The following is a 17,491-nucleotide window of genomic DNA, read 5'->3' as shown; positions in this document are numbered from 1 at the left end:
CGATCCTCACCTCCTCTTCCCTCTTGCCTTCTTCTCTCCTCCTCCCTTTTCTACACTTCCCTTCGCTGCCAAAACTGGGACTCTTTGGCTCCAGACTTCAGGGTTCTTACTTCATTATTGTTCTTAAGTCTGTACTTTACAGAAGTATGAAAGAGAGAAAGTGAAATAACAATTTCCAAGGAATTATCGCTATTTGAATTGTCCTATTGGGACGTCTGAAAGACCTCAAGGGCCTTTTCTCCGGGGCTATTACGTCATGCTCTCAAAAGTTGTGCACATGCGCCATTTGGAAAGTGTGTTTCTCAGGAGGTTCTTTCCACCTCCTGGGGACAACCAGGGGCGGGACGGGGGCGGGGTTTGGTGCGCTATGGTAAGAGGCTCCTCAGGCTCCACCCACGGCCTCAGGGGATTGACACCTCTCCCCCCACCCCTCCCCTCCAGGGAGGAGACAGGGACTGGGAAAAAAGACCCTGTGTGCTGTTAATTTTTGTGATTGAAAATCCTATTTGGAGCTTTCCTTTAACAGAGCCCAGCACCCCAGAAAGCCATGCTGCTATGCTCCCCGCACCGTCTCTCATTTGCTCAGGTATGAACTTGGAAGAGAAACCCTGAGTCACCAAGGCAACTCTGCCTTCACAGTAATCTGTCAAAGCAGGGAACTGGGGCTCTTTATAGCAGATCTCAGGAACCCAATTTTTTTTCTATGCGACGGGGGTGCTAAATCACCACCAGTGAAGTGTAATGTTTTTTGAAAAGTTTTTCATTAAGTCTTCAATAGATTAATGGAAACAGAAAATTTTTTCCAGGAGTTTTTCTATGACTAGAATCCAGAACAAAGAAAAAAAAAAAATTGTGTATGTTGAATTGAAATGTTTGTACTTAACCCCATGTGTTGTATTTTTGTTCCAATTAAATATACTCATGTACTATTTTTTGGTCTAATTTAAACAACCAAAGAAGGAACTGACCAATCAGGTTTTCAAAAGGAATCTTTTGGCACCGTCTTGTGACCATTTATGGTACAATTTAAACAGAACCAAAAGCAGCCCTCTTTAAGTTTTCTAAAACGGTCTTCTGGAACTCTCTTGTGGCGCATCGTGGAACTGAAGAAAACAACAGCTACCGAATAATGCCCCTTGTCTCACATAGGGGGAACGCTTTTGCTCCTGCTGCTATTATAACTATTATTCCCTGAAGACTTACAGCGCAGCCACACTCACTGATCTCTTTGTGTGACTTTGAAGCACAATATGAGAACGACCACGTCTCATTTTCACCTCAAAGATGGAAATAAAAGGGGACTTGCTCCAACATGTTAACATCTGTCAAGAACCACAGAATTTTAAAGCTGATCAGTGAAGAAAATATCAACTCTCCTCATGCAATGGCCATGCAGCAGGCCCACTCTGACTAGTAAAGAGAAGTGCCTGCCATCCTGGGCACCTTATTGTGCTCTCTAATCTCTTTATGTGTGTCAGTAGTTAATTTTCACAACTCTAAGAGGAAGGACTCTGTGATAATCTTATCCCCCACTGAGAAAACTGAAGCCCAGAAAGGCAATTGCCAGAGGTCAGTGACTGACAAGAAAGTGCCAGAGCTGAGATGTGGCCAGATCATTCCCTCAGAGGCTGTGTCCCCAACCCCTACTTCACACCTCCTCTAACTCTACTAAGACTCTGGGCGTGATTTTAGTGACTACTGTCATTCTGCGTTAACCTTTCCTGTTGTTATAGCCCTTCGGCAATGTCACCTAAGTGCTTGTTAAATTGGTGATGTTAGTGTTAGTCTTGAAAAAAGTGACTGAAAATCCGCCCTTGATGTGAACATGGACTAAAGGTGTGATAAAATTTGAAGTGCAATATTAGCTGTCAACAAAGTCTCCAAAATGGAAATAAAGGAAATCCCTCTACCTTTTCTGCATTTATAAAGAACCACAAAATTTTGAAGCTGGCCAGCCAAACAAGTGCCATAACGTCTGTGCTGTTCACATAGGGGAGACTCTAAGGGTTTCTTGACTTTGGCACTATTGACATTGGGGCACTATTGACACACAGGGCTCTCCTGTGCATTGTAGGATATTTAGCAGCATCCCTGGTCTCCTCTACCCATTAGATGCCAGTTGTGACGATCAAAATGTTTCCACTTTGGTGGTGGTGGGGGCAGCAGAGAGGCTTAGATTCTTCTGGATTGAGAACAACTGAGATAGAACATACTATGAAATCATTGCAATAAAATGAGAAAATGCAAGGATTATAGCCAGCATAACTTTAATCTTCTCAAATTGTCCTCAGAAAGGGAGAGAAGAATGGAAACAATGAAAAAAAATGTCATTGGCCTGGCTGCAAGATCAGCCCCCCCTGAAAAATGACACAAAACTATCACGTTTATATACCTGACAGCCGAGAATGAACACCGCCCCCCCCTTACATTGAGTCCTATGGAAAAACCAACGTTGAGTATGTAAGATTTCCATGATTGCGTTGCACGATTGCATCATAAAATGTGACTGCTATGTTTCCAGAAAATCCTAAAGACTTATTCTCCTGATTTCCTGACCTTCAGGTTCTCTGTGGGCTCTGGCTTTCACCTTCATCAAATATTTCACTCACTTCTCAGCACCCTTCTTGAGCTATTCTCAGGTAATGACTGTAATCCCTCTTCATATCTGATATCAGCTCAGATTTAGATCTCCTCCTTCCACATATAGAATCTACGAGTTTCCAAGGATAACCTCATCTACTCCACCATTTTCCATGGATGTCAAAATATCCTAACTTAAATGTTTCAAAATTTCATCACTCTCTGCTAACACTTTTAACCTCTACCTTTTTTCTATGATCAATATTTCATTCATTTATTCACTCGTTCATTCATCACTCATTTGATGATTACCTATTATATCTTCTAGGCACAGTATTAAATGCCAGGAATACAAAAAGCATTAAGCTGGTCTCTAGGGAGGGCACCTGCAGTCTAACACTGAAGAGGGAGGGAGCAGGGAAATGACAATGCATTGTGTGTGGCAAATGATAGGATGCAGGTGTCCACAAAAGGCTCTGGGAACATAGGAAAGGAAAAAATTCTGCGTCGGGGTAGGATAAGGAGGCTTCACTGAGGAGTTGGGAATTAATCTGAGTGTAGAAGAATAAATAGGAGTTTGCCAGGCAAAGAGCATGGGGTGGTGGGGGGGAGGTTGAGGAAGTGTGAGGGTAGAATGAATCACCTATACATAGACCAGATCTGTGAACGAGTCTGGTGAGTTTCTATTCTTGCCTTTTAGATAGTCTCTCAAGAAGGGAATCTTTTCCCTTCCCCTGCATGTTGATGTACTCCATGTCGAACTAATGGCCACCACCTCACAGCCACCACCTCACCAGATTCATTTTTTTCTAGCCACACTGTGGCCCTTGCTCCAGAAGGTTCTGTCACTCTCCCACTCACCACCTCCTCAGCTGACTCCTCTCTCCCTTTCTGCTCACATCCAGTTCCCAGAACCTGTCACTTCCATGTCTGTCATCTCTGCCTCGCTCAACCTATATCTCTTGCCCTATGACCATTACTGCTCTTCAGACATACCTTACCTCTGTTCTAGAATCCAGTGAAAGCCTCCTGACTGGCTCGTGACTTGCGGTCTCTCCCTTTTCCCATCTATCTGACCATAAGCTACAACTTATGGAACCGTTGTGGGGATTTTTGGACGACTCGTTCATGCGTTGACTGAAAGGCAGGCAAGGCAGGCATCTGGTATTTGCAGCCTCTCATGGAGATGAGCTCTGTGGTAGGGAATAAGTAGAGACAGCAGGGTCAGAGCAACCAACAGTGAGGCCACCACAGTTAACAACCAGACCTGGCTGATGTCATCCCTAGCCCCATTCTCACAGTCCTTGCCATGGCTTAGCAGGCTCCACACAGCCCTCGTGGTTGTGAATCACACAGGACATGCGCTCTCCCACCTCAGGCCTTGTGCTGACTTAGTGGCTCCCTGTATTCTTCACTCTCCCTCATTTCCTTCAAATTATGTCTCAGATGTCACCTTTTCTGACCCATCTCTCCAACAACCCTCTGTAGAACAGCAGCTCTCTGTGATCCCGGGAATTCTTACCCTCCCTGACTTACCTCTGTGCTACTTTTTCATCTCCCCTCCATGACAGCAGTGACTTTGTCCATTTGTTCTCTGTTGTATTCCCTGGGTGTGGAAGAGTGTCTAGTCAGGACTGAGTCAACACCAGCTGAATACATAATGGAAGAGTCAAGTTCCATTTCTTCTTTCCCTAGCAGCATCTATATTTCCCAGCCATGGGATCTGGGTGAGGTTTTCCCACCTCTCCGTACCGGGATAGAGTGGAGGGAGGATTTGACTGGCCTAAAAGCCCCATCCTCTTGCCATCAGTCATTGGCTTAAAGGGGCACTTCCCCAAGTCCAAGTCAAACAGCGCAAGCAGTGGTTGGTTCAGGGCTGGGAAGGTAGCCCAAGTTGGTCTGATACAGGTAACACTCCTTTGGCTTGGTGGTCAGGGAAAAGGAAGCTCTGTTCTGTGGGTGGGCATGACTTGCCTTACAGTCAACGGCTCTAGGTACTTTGCTCTCAGGAGAGGCTCCAGCCTGAGGACCAAGTCTGAAAGCTGCGCAGAGAGCATAATAGACAAGTAGAGCCAGGGCCTCCACCACCATGTGAATCTCTCCTTCTGAAGCCATTGCATCTCTACAACTTCTGGATTCCTTGTTTCGTGAACTGATGAATCCCATTATTGTTTAAGTCAGCTTGATGTCAGTTTTTCTTTTTTGTGCAATCCAAAGCATCCTAGCTGATACACTGTCCTTAAAATGCTATTGTGCCCTAGTGATGATTTAAGGACACTGATCAACTAGAATGTTTATTATTGAATCAATAAATTCATTCGTCAAATATTTAGGGAGCACCATACAATGACTTTAAAGTCAACTAAATGATCATGGCTATAAAACCGACGTTGGGGCGCCTGGGTGGCCCAGTCGGTTAAGCGTCTGACTCTTGGTTTCAGCTCTGGTCATGATCTCACAGTTTCAGGGGTTCGAGCCGTGCGTCAGGCTCTGTGCTAGCAGTGTGGAGCCTGCTTGGGATGCCCTGTCTCCCTCTCTCTCTGCCCCTCCCCCACTCACATTGTCTCTGTCTCTCTCAAAATGAATAAATACACTTAAAAACAAAAACAAAAAACACTTACCTCATTTGAGGGAAAATGATAAGAGATAGGGAGTGTTTAGACTCGAGAGAAGGCTTCTTAGACAACAACTTCATGATAGATGTGGCCTCATATTTGAAGAGGATGACGTGTTTAGACATGGATTTGGCTAACACCTGCTGGAATACAAGATATTCTTAATTCTGCTGTAGGTGCCAATCCCTTCTCCTAAGGTGCCAGGGGGAAATACATTCACAGAGAACAAAGCAAGGAAAGGCAAGACCTTGTGATTAGCTCAGACTTCAGCTTTAGATCACTATGCTTCCTCTCAAAAGAAAAGGGGTCTTAACCCAAGGCAGACTGTCCTGGAGGAGCTAGCATCAAGGCAAACAGAAGGCCTCCTCTGTTTGCTTCCACCCCGAAGTGCAAACCCTTGTTGTGAGTCTTACCACTCCAATGGGAAGAGAGGATATCTGTGCCGGTCTGAACCAGATGGGGAATCCAATGCAGGAATAAAAGATACATATCTCTATCTCTACATTCCTTCCCTCTACTGAGCCACCAGATGAGATCACAGCCTTGGTCAGTAGAAATACAAACTTATAAAATCTTGATCTGGGGTATCCAGCTAGGCCACGCAGGGATTCCTGCCTGCATGACCTATGAGATAATAAATTCTTGTTTTTAAGAGGCTAAGTTTCTGAAGTTTCCAAAGGTAATTTGTTACACAGCAATAGATAACCGACACAAATGGGTATGTAGAGTTTCATTACGTAAATTTAGGTTGTTTTCAACCTTTCCCAACTGCAGTATGGCACTGAACACCTTTAGACATATGTCCCTACGCGTTACTAAAAGAAGTTGTGTATGATAAATTATTACACATAGAACTGTTTACTCTTATTTTAAGTTATAATACTGTCAAGTTACCCTCCCAAAAGTTATATACCGATTTGTACTACCAATAAAATCTGTTTTTTACCCCATAACCTCGCCACTACCAAGTATTATAGATCTTTATCATTTACCAGTTTGAAAGGGGGAAAAAAAGGTTTCATGTATTGACTGCTTACCCCGTGTCAAGCCCTGGCTCAGTGCTTGACATACCTTTTCCCATTTGATCCTTAGGGTAACTCTATGATGTAGGTGTTATTATGACCCCATTTATTACCCCAATGATGAGAACAAGACCTAATCAAGAGTACATAATTAAGTAGTAGACCAGGTACTCTCAGGAAGTCTCACTTAGGAATCTGATCTTTAAATGGCTGGTGAGGGAGCCTGGGTGGCTCAGTTGGTTGAACGTCCAACTCTTGATTTCAGCTCAGGTCATCATCTCATGGTTCCTGGGATCTGCCAGGTGTTGGGCTCTGAGCTCACTGCACGGAGCCTGCTTGGGCTTCTCAGTCTCCTCTTCTCTCTGCCCCTCCCCTGCTCTTGCACTCTCCCTCTTTCTCTCAAAATAAATAAATAAACTTAAAAAAATAAATGGCTTGGGAAATTTGACCTAGTCTCACATGGCCATTAGACTCTTAGTATTTCTTTTCCTGTAATTGCATATTCATATTTTCTCCTTCTGTGCTGGGTGTCTTCTGTCTGCTGCTTGAGGATTCACAGTCTTCCTACTCTACCCTCCTCTCTCCTATAAGTTTGACCTCTCTGGCCTTCATTAGCAATGTCCCAGTGCCCTAAGTCTCCCTGCTGGGTTTAGCCAGTGGAGAACCTGGCAGGAAATTAGAGGTGGGAAGAAAATAAACTCCAAGTATTTACTCTGACTGGCTTTGAAAAAAGGTCATTGTTCTTCTCAGGTGACCTTCTCTTCTTCTAGGCTCCTGTAATTTTTCTCTTCTCTTTTCACACATAGAAATGATTCCTGATTGGCTGCAAATAGCCTCAGTTAACTGTGGCTGTCCTATACACACAACTATACAAATAGTCTTTTGTAAATGAAGCCTCCTTGCTTTATCTTGAGTGTGCTATTATTTTAGATTTTCTATTATGTTGTCTTTTCTCACTGAATTGTAGGCATTCTGTATGTTGAGGTCATAATTCTTTGTCACTTGATGTGGAAGCATCTATCTTGGTTTATTATTTTTTAGTATCATTCTTAAAAGTGAAACAGCTGTGGGGCGCCGGGGTGGCTCAGTCAGTTGGGCGTCCGACTTTGGCTCAGGTCATGATCCTGCGGTTCGTGAGTTCGAACGCCACATCAGGCTCTGTGCTGACAGCTCAGAGCCTGGAGCCTCCTTCAGATTGTGTCTCCTTCCCTTTCTGCTCCTCCACCACTCCACACTCTGTCTTTCTCTCTCTCAAAAGTAAATTAACATTAAAATAAACAGTGAAACAGCCAGTTACTTTATGAATAAAATGGGTTTATTTGGGAATAGCAGAGGAATTTCAATTCAGGACATGTATGCCATGGCAAACCATAGGCAAGTGCAGAGATCAAAGGAGAGAAACATTACTTTATAGAGGAAAGGTAAACATTGGAAGGGGCTGCTTTGAGCGAGAGTCCAATTAAGAAAAGCATGAGTTCAGGCTGGTGATGGTTTCTCATTGGCTGAGTTGTGGCATTTTCTTATTGTCTGAGTTTGCTACCAGGCAAGAAGAAATACTCCCTTTACTTTCTTCTCCTGCTGGAGTAGCAAAATCGGCTCCTTCCTGTTGGGAAAATGTATAAATATCTTCCTGTTAGGGTCTGCAATTGACCATGAATGATGGGGCTTGAGAATTCCTTTTGGCCTTGGGTCCATTTTATGAGGATTAATTTATTCAGTTGCAATAGTTTTATTTAAGATGATTTCTGTGTAGGGGCGCCTGCATGGCTCAGTCAGTAGAGCTTCTGACTTTGGCTCAGGTCATGATCTCAAGGTTTGTGAGTTTGAGCCCCACATATGGCTTGCTGCTGTCAAAGCAGAGCCTGCTTCAAATCCTTGGTCCCCTCCCCCTGCCCCTTCCCCATTTGCACTCTCTCTATCTCTCAAAAATAAATGAATGTTAAACAAAAAGATGATTTCTGTGTAAATATTTTTATATCCTCACCCAAGGCCCCACCCTAGAGAATGTGGCCTTGACCTTGACAAATCCATTGCAACTCACTTCTCCACTTTGGGGTGGGATGCAATGTCTGGATCCTAATCCATTTGTGCCCCAAATATCATCTTGCCCTCCTTAAAAGTTTACTTTCATCTTCAAGTATATGGAAAGGTTTTGTCTGTACTCCACCTGACTTGTCTACTAGATGCTGTTCCTCAATGTCATGTGCTTCCTCCTCTGCTCATGGCTGCTTCCTGCCTGGAATTCTTAGGCATGGTCCCCTGCCAAAAGGGCTCCTCTACTTGTACCGGTGGAGGAGTGAATGTGGGGCAGGCCACGCTTTGTTTATCATATACTCCCTTTACTTTCTAAAATACCGTTACATGAGCCTGTACGGTTAATCAGACTTTGGCTATGGGGGTGGGAGGAAAGAGAGGGTGCATTGCAATTGAGGTGGAAATTATTATAATACGGGATGGTGGAGGAAGGAGACTTACACTGAGGGTCTAATATGATTTTTCCCAAAGTACATATAGGAGGTTTGGTTATTCATAGGGAGTTCCTTGTGGGCACACCTGGTCACTAACATCACTCCTTATCCTGGTATCTTTCTTCTAACCATCTAACCCCTCCTCTCTGGATTCCTCTCCTGAACCTCCCAGAGAAATGTTGTTCCCTGTCCACATGGTCAGTCTTGCCCCCAGAATTACTTTGTTACCTCTAGTGTTAAACTTTCCTTAGCAGAGTGAAGTGAAAGAGGAGCTCCAGCAGTACACCAATGGAACAATCTTGCCTTTGCAAAAGTCCCCCAGAACTGTGTGTGGAGGGGCTTCAGTACTCCAAACCCCATGGAAGAGTCTAGGATGGGCAGCCTGAGTCTAGTCCCTTTTGAAGAAGCTCGACCTGCAGAAGCTGCAGACCCTTTTTCATTTTTCCCATTCTTGAATGTATTCATTTCTGTTCTTGATCTCCTGTTTTCCGATTGTGCCCCTTCAGGCTTCACAGAGTAAAAAATGGACCATAAAGGGCCACTCCTTTAGCCATACAACCCCACAGCAGCTTTGAAAGCACCTTTTGTGAAAAGATGGGGTTTCATTTTTAACCAGGGGCTACACTTACTCTCAGTTTGGGGGAAAAGGAGGGAGGAAGTCTTGGCTACATGTCTTAGGGAGAGGAAGGCAGATGGGAGACAAAAGAAAGAGGTCCATTTCACTCTGTCTCCTTAAAGGATGACAGGCCCAACAGTCAGATTCTAACAGTTGTTACTACAACAATGGAACAGGACACTTTGGAACACAGAAGCTCCCTGTCCTGGGAAGTATGTGATTAATGGGATGTCATAGAAAGGATTACCTGTCTTAAGAGCAAACACAAAGTCTTTCTCTTTACCTGTCCTTTTGAATCAGTTCTTTACTATTTAAGGATATAAATGTAAAGTCAGAATTGGACTTGGCTGACTATTCATGAGGGAAGAATGCTAAAGGAAAGGGGGATGGGATCCGGGCATGGGTTAGACAGGTAAAACAGGCTGTGTTACATTGTTGAAAGGAGAAGATATCAGTGTGTGTGTCTGTGTGTGTCTGTGTGTGTGTTGCATGAAGCTAGATGCTGGTAGGCTGAGCTGGGCTAACAGATTCATGAAGAGGTAATTAGCTGGACAGAGGCTTCCCTAGACTCTTGGAACACAATCCACTGCATGCCCAGGTGTTATCTGCCTCTCTTCGCATTGCCCTGTGGGAGCTGGGGCTTGGGACACTGACACAAGTACTGATATTTGGCTACTCCTGCTGCTATAATGAGGTCCTTTGTCTGTGATCCAAGAGTCTTCTGTTTTCTCCCAATATCCATGAAACTGTGGCAGGCTAACTCAGATTATAGGATGGTAAAATCTCAGACTCTTCGCAGTTCTCGACAGTCTTGGTACCAAGAGGGGATGTAGACAAAAGAGGCTAATTAGCAGATTTTCGAGGGAAGTCTCTGGGAATTGGCAGTGAACATGTCGACCAAGTTTTTGATCAATGAGGCACGGTTCTCCATGTTTTTGCCAATTATAAGGAGGAATTGAAGCAACCTGAGGACTAGGAGGTAGGTTCAAAGTCAGCTGTGTGAAGTGGGGCTTGGAGCATTGCTAATTCATCTCGGTGTAGGGAGACCCTCACTGGTTTGGCAGGCAGCTTCAGGTCTGCCCTGCTGTAACAACTAGTGCTAATATTAATCCTGGATGTGCAGGAGTTTTGGGCCTTTTTAAAAAAAATTTTTTTTAACGTTTATTCATTTTTGAGAGATGGAGACAGAGTGCGAATGGGGGGAGGGGCAGAGAGAGTGGGAGACACAGAATCTGAAGCCGGCTCCAGGCTCTGAGCTGTCAGCACAGGGCCCGACACGGGGCTCGAACTCACAAACCGTGAGATCATGACCTGAGCCGAAGTCGGACGCTTAACCGACTGAGCCACCCAGGCGTCCCGGGCCTTTTTCTAGAAGAATGGCAACAACTGGATCATTAGTCCCTCCTATGATCTATCATTCCACCCTCAGATTCGTTCAGACAAGAGCAAAGTGTCTCAGCGGCTTTGCAGTGGGTCCCAGCCATTATCATGGTTCTTTGGGGGAGATATCCCCGAGACAGCTTCCATGGGAAGCCACAGAAGAAATCTAATATTTGAGCTCGTAAGAGTTCCTGGGATTGGATTTACAATGCCGCTGCAGGTGATCCACTGGAGAATGAGAAACTGACCTGAAGAATTCTACATAAACTCTTATAGTCAGTTCTCACCCCGCCAAAACTTACACTGGAACTAGGTGAAGTCTCAAGAGATGTTATTTTGATAATGGGCAGCAAATGCCCCAGATTGAGGTAGATTCCTTAAAAAAAAAAAAAAGTTGCTGCCGTGTGAGCCATGCCCAAGTCAGCAAAAAGGTGCAAACCCAGTAACACCAGCCAGTATATAAAGTGGCATGGCTACTGAGTCAAGGGGTTCCTAAGGCTGAAACGGGTGGTATTAGCCATGAGGATTTTCACCCAATTTAAATTGTTGAACCAGCCAAAAGCACTGCAAGCTCATTTGGTTGAGCCATGAGTAGACACCATACTGTTTGAAAGTAAAAATAAATATAAAGCCTTACTGGCCTGGAGAAGCTCTTATGTCCTGTGTCCCCCTGAACCCTTCCTCTTCCCTCTACCGTTGCCTCAGCTGATGTTAGTACAGATGTTTTATGGACCTTCCAGGATCCATAATGTCCACAGGCATCTGGCATCGACCTTCAAAATTTCTGATTCTGCTCCCATCCCCTTATCCTAGTCCACGCACATAAGTAAATCAGGTTTGGTCACCGAATACAGCTGTCCTCGGAAAGGGATCATTTCCTCCTAGCTGCTTTCTGGGTAATGATCAGGACACAAGGGATGAGGTGATAGGGACTTATTTTGAAAATCTGAGATTTCTCCATGACCATTGCTGGGCATGGTATGTCTTTCTCTCCCCTAACAGCGACTCCAGGCCAGCATGGTTGGCACATCCTCCAGATGGCAGCCCCGTCAAAATGGGGCCTGGGAGATTCAGACTTAACTCTGGTTCAGCCATCTGGATTCTCTGGCTGGACTGACACGGTCCCAGATCATAAGGATAGTTGCCATTTGGTTGAGGACACCATCATCAATCCCCTATCACAGGCCAATGTGGAGGCCGCAATGGGTCTGTGTAACTTTTGTTAAAATGTCCAAGTTACTTTTTTTTTTCTGAATAAAAGGTCTGAGTATGATTAGGGGATGATTGAAGCAAAGGTGAAATGATCAACGCCGAAAGTGGATGCAGAAATTTGAGGCAATGGAGGACAGGCAGCAGTAGCACCTGGGATGGGAGCATCTCAGACCCTGAGACACATGATAGAGAGAGAGAGAGAGAGAGATCTGAATGATCTTTGTTTTTCCAAATCACCTCTGGAGCCTTTCTCATGAAGGAAAACCTCTGGTGAGATTCTCCCAAACCATTGCAAGGACTTTTTTTCCCCCCAAGGGCTTTTGATTTGACTGACTGCCTGATTTTGTCATCATCTGCCTGATGACTCTGATTGTGATTTGACCACTAGTCACCTTACCTTTACAGGGGAATCAATCAGAAGAGGCAGAGGATGGTCCCAGCTCCTGCACCTCCCACAAAGATAATACCTGTTAACACATCCAGATGTCTTCACCCCTATTTTTACAACCATCACTAATAGATAATAGATATCTATTATAGATAAATGCCCCCCCAACTGCCCTCAGGCAGTCCTTCTATAAAGAAAGACTAAACTCAATTATTTAAACTCAGCCGGGGAAGTTCAAGGTTTACCAGCTGGCCAAGAGGTAATGTTGGATGTTCTGTCAACGTCTCCCTTTAAATGATATAGGTCCTACTTAGCAACCCCCACAACTATAAACAACACTTTCATTTCATGGTCATGATGTACATATGCTCTCGGGACTATACTTGCTTTGTGGAACTAGGACATTAAGTTCCCTGCCTTCTGAAAACACAATGATTTGCAGCTTTGCCATGGTCATAAGAAATCTTCAAGTGGTTAGGGAAGCACCACTAGTAAATCACGAAGCCCTCACAACTAAGAGATCTCTCCCAAAAGATGCCACCCTTGGTTCTCAGGAGAGATTCCCCAAGAGATAACTGACTTGTTATTTATGTGCACCCTGTGTATACCTATCCCTATATTAGGACTCATCCGATTAGAAGAAGTGGTACAAAAAATTAGTCCCTGACTGTAGTTGAGGTGATCAGTGCTAGTGTCTCATCCCCGGGAAGCATTCAAGTGGGCCTCAACTCAGCAGGTAAGATTGCTACAGATGAGAGAATTGCCCTAAACTTCCTCCTGGAGGGCCAAGCAGAACCGGTGCCATCACAGATACATCCTGTAGTACCTGAATTAATGTCTCAGGCCAAGTGGAAACACCAATACAGAAATATAAGGAGAAAATCCCCTGACTTTCTAAGGTAGAACCTGATGATATATGGGATTTGTTCAACTGCCTGGATCTGGAACCCTGGGAGGCATGGTTGGGGTGAATTCTACAGGTTGGTTTCAGCCTACTGGTTTGAGTCCTACTGATAGTAGACGAATTAGATGTTGTACTGTACAAATTTAACAGATTTGGTCTCAGCCTCTGTTGGTCAGATTCATTAGAGTAGCCAATGGAGTGGTAGACCCATCAGAAAAGTTTCCAGAGTATAAGACAGTGTAGATAGATGTGCTTATCTTCTAGTATAATAAAGTTTACTTTCAGAGCAAAGAGCCGGCAGGGTAACTTTTTTTTTATTATGAAATATTTGGTTTCTCTAAGCTCAGGGCTCCTTCCCTTTATATGTACATGTGTCAGCTGGCCCTTTCTGCGTCACCCTGTGGGAACTGGAGCACAAATACTCATGCTTTGGTATTTACTTTGCGAGTAAGAAAGTCCTCAGCCTTTGACCCTGGAGTCTCCAGTCTTCCCCCAGGATCCATGAAATTGTAGCAGGTTAACTTCTTAACTTGTGAGTGGGGTAAACTACCACTCTTCACAGTTTTCGACATTAATCTGTCCTATTTGTTTTGTACCTAATGGATTAAAGCTTTCCATCAAGTAAATCTAGGATAATCCTGTTCCTCTCCACCCACAAAGGAAGAACTAATGAAGGATGAGGGTGATGTTTGGTGTCCTTCACAGCTTTCTCCCCATTTGTGGGTTGCCCGGGCTCTTTAAACAGCCCTCTCCCAGGGGTAAAGTGACCTCAATGGATCGCTCCAGGCTCTGCCTCTTGCTCTCTCTTGTGCCATCCTATCTCACCCCTGCAGCCTGTTTCTTCTCTTTGTCCATGTTAGTTATAGTGGCCATTGTTGGTTGGCTCTCTAGTATCCATTGTCTATCATTCCCCCACCCTTTCAGTTGGAGCTCCTGTGGGAGCCCAATACCATTCAGACATATTTCAAAGCATCCAGGGGAAGCGAACCCTGTCCCCAGCTTCAGACGTGGAATTGAGTGGTGTAACAGCAACACATTCATTCTCTTTGCCAGAAGATCTATTCTGGCCAGTGAGATCTTAGAGGAAATCTGAGGAAGAGCTTCTCAGAAAGTTACCTTTCTCTATTAAAAGATGGCCACAGAAAGAAGCACATCCTATTTCCAGTCGGGAGGTTTGGAGCTTCTGTAGCCATTTGATCCCAGCTTGCAAATAAGGCAACATTCAGGATGGCAGAACAGAGAGACGACCATAATGTCATGATGTTCAATCAACTGTGAATCCCACTCTCCCTCTGGGAGATAATGCATTTCCTAAATGTTTAAGTCTTCTTGAGTATGCGATTCTATTACTTGTTAGCATACAGTGAACTAAGTTCTGGGCACTCTTCTAAGTACCTTAAATGAACATGTGTAGTTAAGGCTTATAACAAACCTATGTGTTTATTATTTTCTTCACTTGGAAGACAAGGAAACCTAGATACAGACAGCGTAAATATCCTGCCCAGGTCACACAGCTACTTAAATGACAAAGCTAGGATTTGAACCCAGATCTGGCTCGGAAGCTACAGATATAACCACTAACCTAGCACTTCTCACTATGCTGTTACTTGCGGTCTAAAGCATTTCGACTGATAGTAACTGTTCTTTGCTTCTCAAGGCTACCTCAACTGACACATAGGCTTTGGACCCCTTTGACCTCCAAGCTCATGGCTGCAAGCCAGTTTCATCCTCCCATGTCCACCTTCAGGGTCCACTGCTTGCCCAGAAGAAGAGATTCAACATTAATATCTAACTTCATCTCTTATTTGAACACCTAGGAAGGAAGCCCAAAGTTAATACATGAGTTCTTATTTAACAGTGTTTAAGCTTGATATGACCAGTGTTCAAAGGGCATCTGCAGTATTGACCAAATAATGCCAATCACTGACTGGCAGTAACTGGGAGCTCTTATATTTGCCCTACTCCCGTCGAGGAAACAGACAAGCAGCTTCTCAAGCCTGTCTCAGGGATATACACACACACATATACACACACACACACACACACATATATCTACACACATGCACACAGCACAGTTACCATGTATGACATGGGGCAAGTGGGAACACAATTACCAGATAGCAATGACCTTTGCTCCCCTTCCTTTTGTCTTGGAAGTCCCTTCTCCTCTCATTGACTGTTCTGGCTACTGGTCATATTCCTCCCAGCCTGTGATTAAGGGGAAATCTGGACTTTGCACTGGACACTTCTGCAGCCCACTGTCCCTGCCCCACCTCTCTCCATCACTATTATCGGTAATGTTTCAGATAAATTGCCAAAATAAATTTTTTTTTAAATCACTGGAGAAATGAGGGCAGAAGTGAAAGGTGTTCTAAGGCTGGGGACAGAGGGTATCAGTGGGTGGATCTGTTTGATTAAATCAGGAGTGCTCTATTGCTTAACATTTTTACAATAGAAATGTTGAGTAACTCATTTCCACATTTTCTCCAAACCACAAGGGGTGTGCCCTTGAGGGAAATGGAGATAGGAAGAGTTCACCTTTGAGAGATTCTTAAATATTACAAGATTTCCTTAGAGCTACATGTGGAGAACTTGGCTTTTTTCCCCTTAAAGCTTTTGTATTATAAACATCCGAAGCCTCGTTTAAAAAAGATCTTAAATGAAGCAGATGGTTCAAACTGATCTGAATTTGGAGCTCAAAAAACTAGAAAGTCTCTTTTGTAATTCACACTGGACTTTGAAGATAAAGGTCAGAGTCTTGAGAGGTCTTCTTTTCACATGGATAGTTGAAGAAGAGAATGCTAATAGAGGGTTGGGATTTTTCAATGTGTGAAGAAAGTATTTATTTTATATTTTAAAAATCCAAGTATTCTTTTCTCTAGACCAGAGAGAGAGAGAGAGAGAGAGAGAGAGAGAGAGAGAGAGAAATGATCATAGGTATCAGAAAAAAGGACGGAGAACAACGATGAAAGGCTGTGCATTCTATTAGACTTAGTCCCTAAGACAACTCTATGAACCTAAATGCTTAACAAGAACTGAATGCTGAATACATTATGGAATACTCACACAATGAAATACTACATAATGATGTGACTGAGCAATTTACAATTACGTGCAGTAGATCAATCTCAGGATATTGGGTTTCGGAAATATACCAGATGCAAAATAGTACATTCTGCATGACTCATTGACAAGAAGTACAAAGCAGAGAAAGCTAATCTATGCCATTAGACATCAGGATGGTGAGTACTTTGGGACATAATGACAGAAAGGGAGCACCAGGAGGATGTCAAAAGTCAGTGAAATGTTCTGTTTTACAACCAAGGGGCTGGTTAACATGGGTGTGTTAAGTTTGTAAAAATTCAGTGTAGCTTCAAAATTGCAACAAGTCTATGAGAATATAGTTATTACCATTTCCATTTGCACATGGGGAGTCTGTGGTTCCGAGAGGCTGATGACCTGGTCAAGGTTGCACATTTCTTAAGTGCTAGAGTCAGGATTTGATCTAGGCTGCCTGCTTCCAGGGCCCAGGTACATAACCATTCTGAGGAGTTTCTGTTGCTGCATATCCTGGCAACATTTGATGTCAGTTTTTTGGATTTGGGCCACTCTAATAGGTGTATAGAGGTATCTCGTTGTTGGAATTTGCAGCTCCCTAAGGATATGTTGTACATATTTTCATGTCCTTATTTGCCAACCATATATCTTCTTTGGTGGAGGGTGTCTGTGCAGATCTTTTGCCCATTTTTTTAAACTAGATTGTTCATTCTCTTATTGTTGAGTTTTAAGTGTTCTTTCTATATTTTAGATAACAGTCCCCGTCAGATATATCTTTTGCAAATATTTTCTCCCGCTCTAGGTCTTTGTCTTCTCATTCTCTTGACAGTGTCTTTTGCAGAACAGAAGCTTTTAATCTTAGTGAAGTTCAGCTTATCAATTATTTATTTGATGGTTCAGGACTTTGGTCTAAAATAGTCATTGCCAGGGGCGCCTGGGTGGCTTGGTCGGTTAAGCGTCTGACTTCAGCTCAGGTCATGATCTCACGGTCCGTGAGTTCAAGCCCCGCGTCAGGCTCTGTGCTGACAGCTCAGAACCTGGAGCCTGTTTCAGATTCTGTGTCTCCCTCTCTCTCTGCCCCTCCCCTGTTCATGCTCTGTCTCTCTCTGTCTCAAAAATAAATAAATGTTTAAAAAAAATTAAAAAAAAATAGTCATTGCCAAATTCAAGGTCACCTAGATTTCCTCCAATGTTATCTTCTAGGTGTTTTATAGTGTTGCATTTTATATTCAAGTCTGTGCTCCACTTT

This window comes from Panthera pardus, unplaced genomic scaffold (assembly GCF_024362965.1).
Source record: "Panthera pardus isolate Hobbes unplaced genomic scaffold, ASM2436296v1 HiC_scaffold_11, whole genome shotgun sequence".
NCBI classification, from domain to species: Eukaryota; Metazoa; Chordata; class Mammalia; order Carnivora; family Felidae; genus Panthera; species Panthera pardus.
This window is presented reverse-complemented; position numbering follows the sequence as displayed.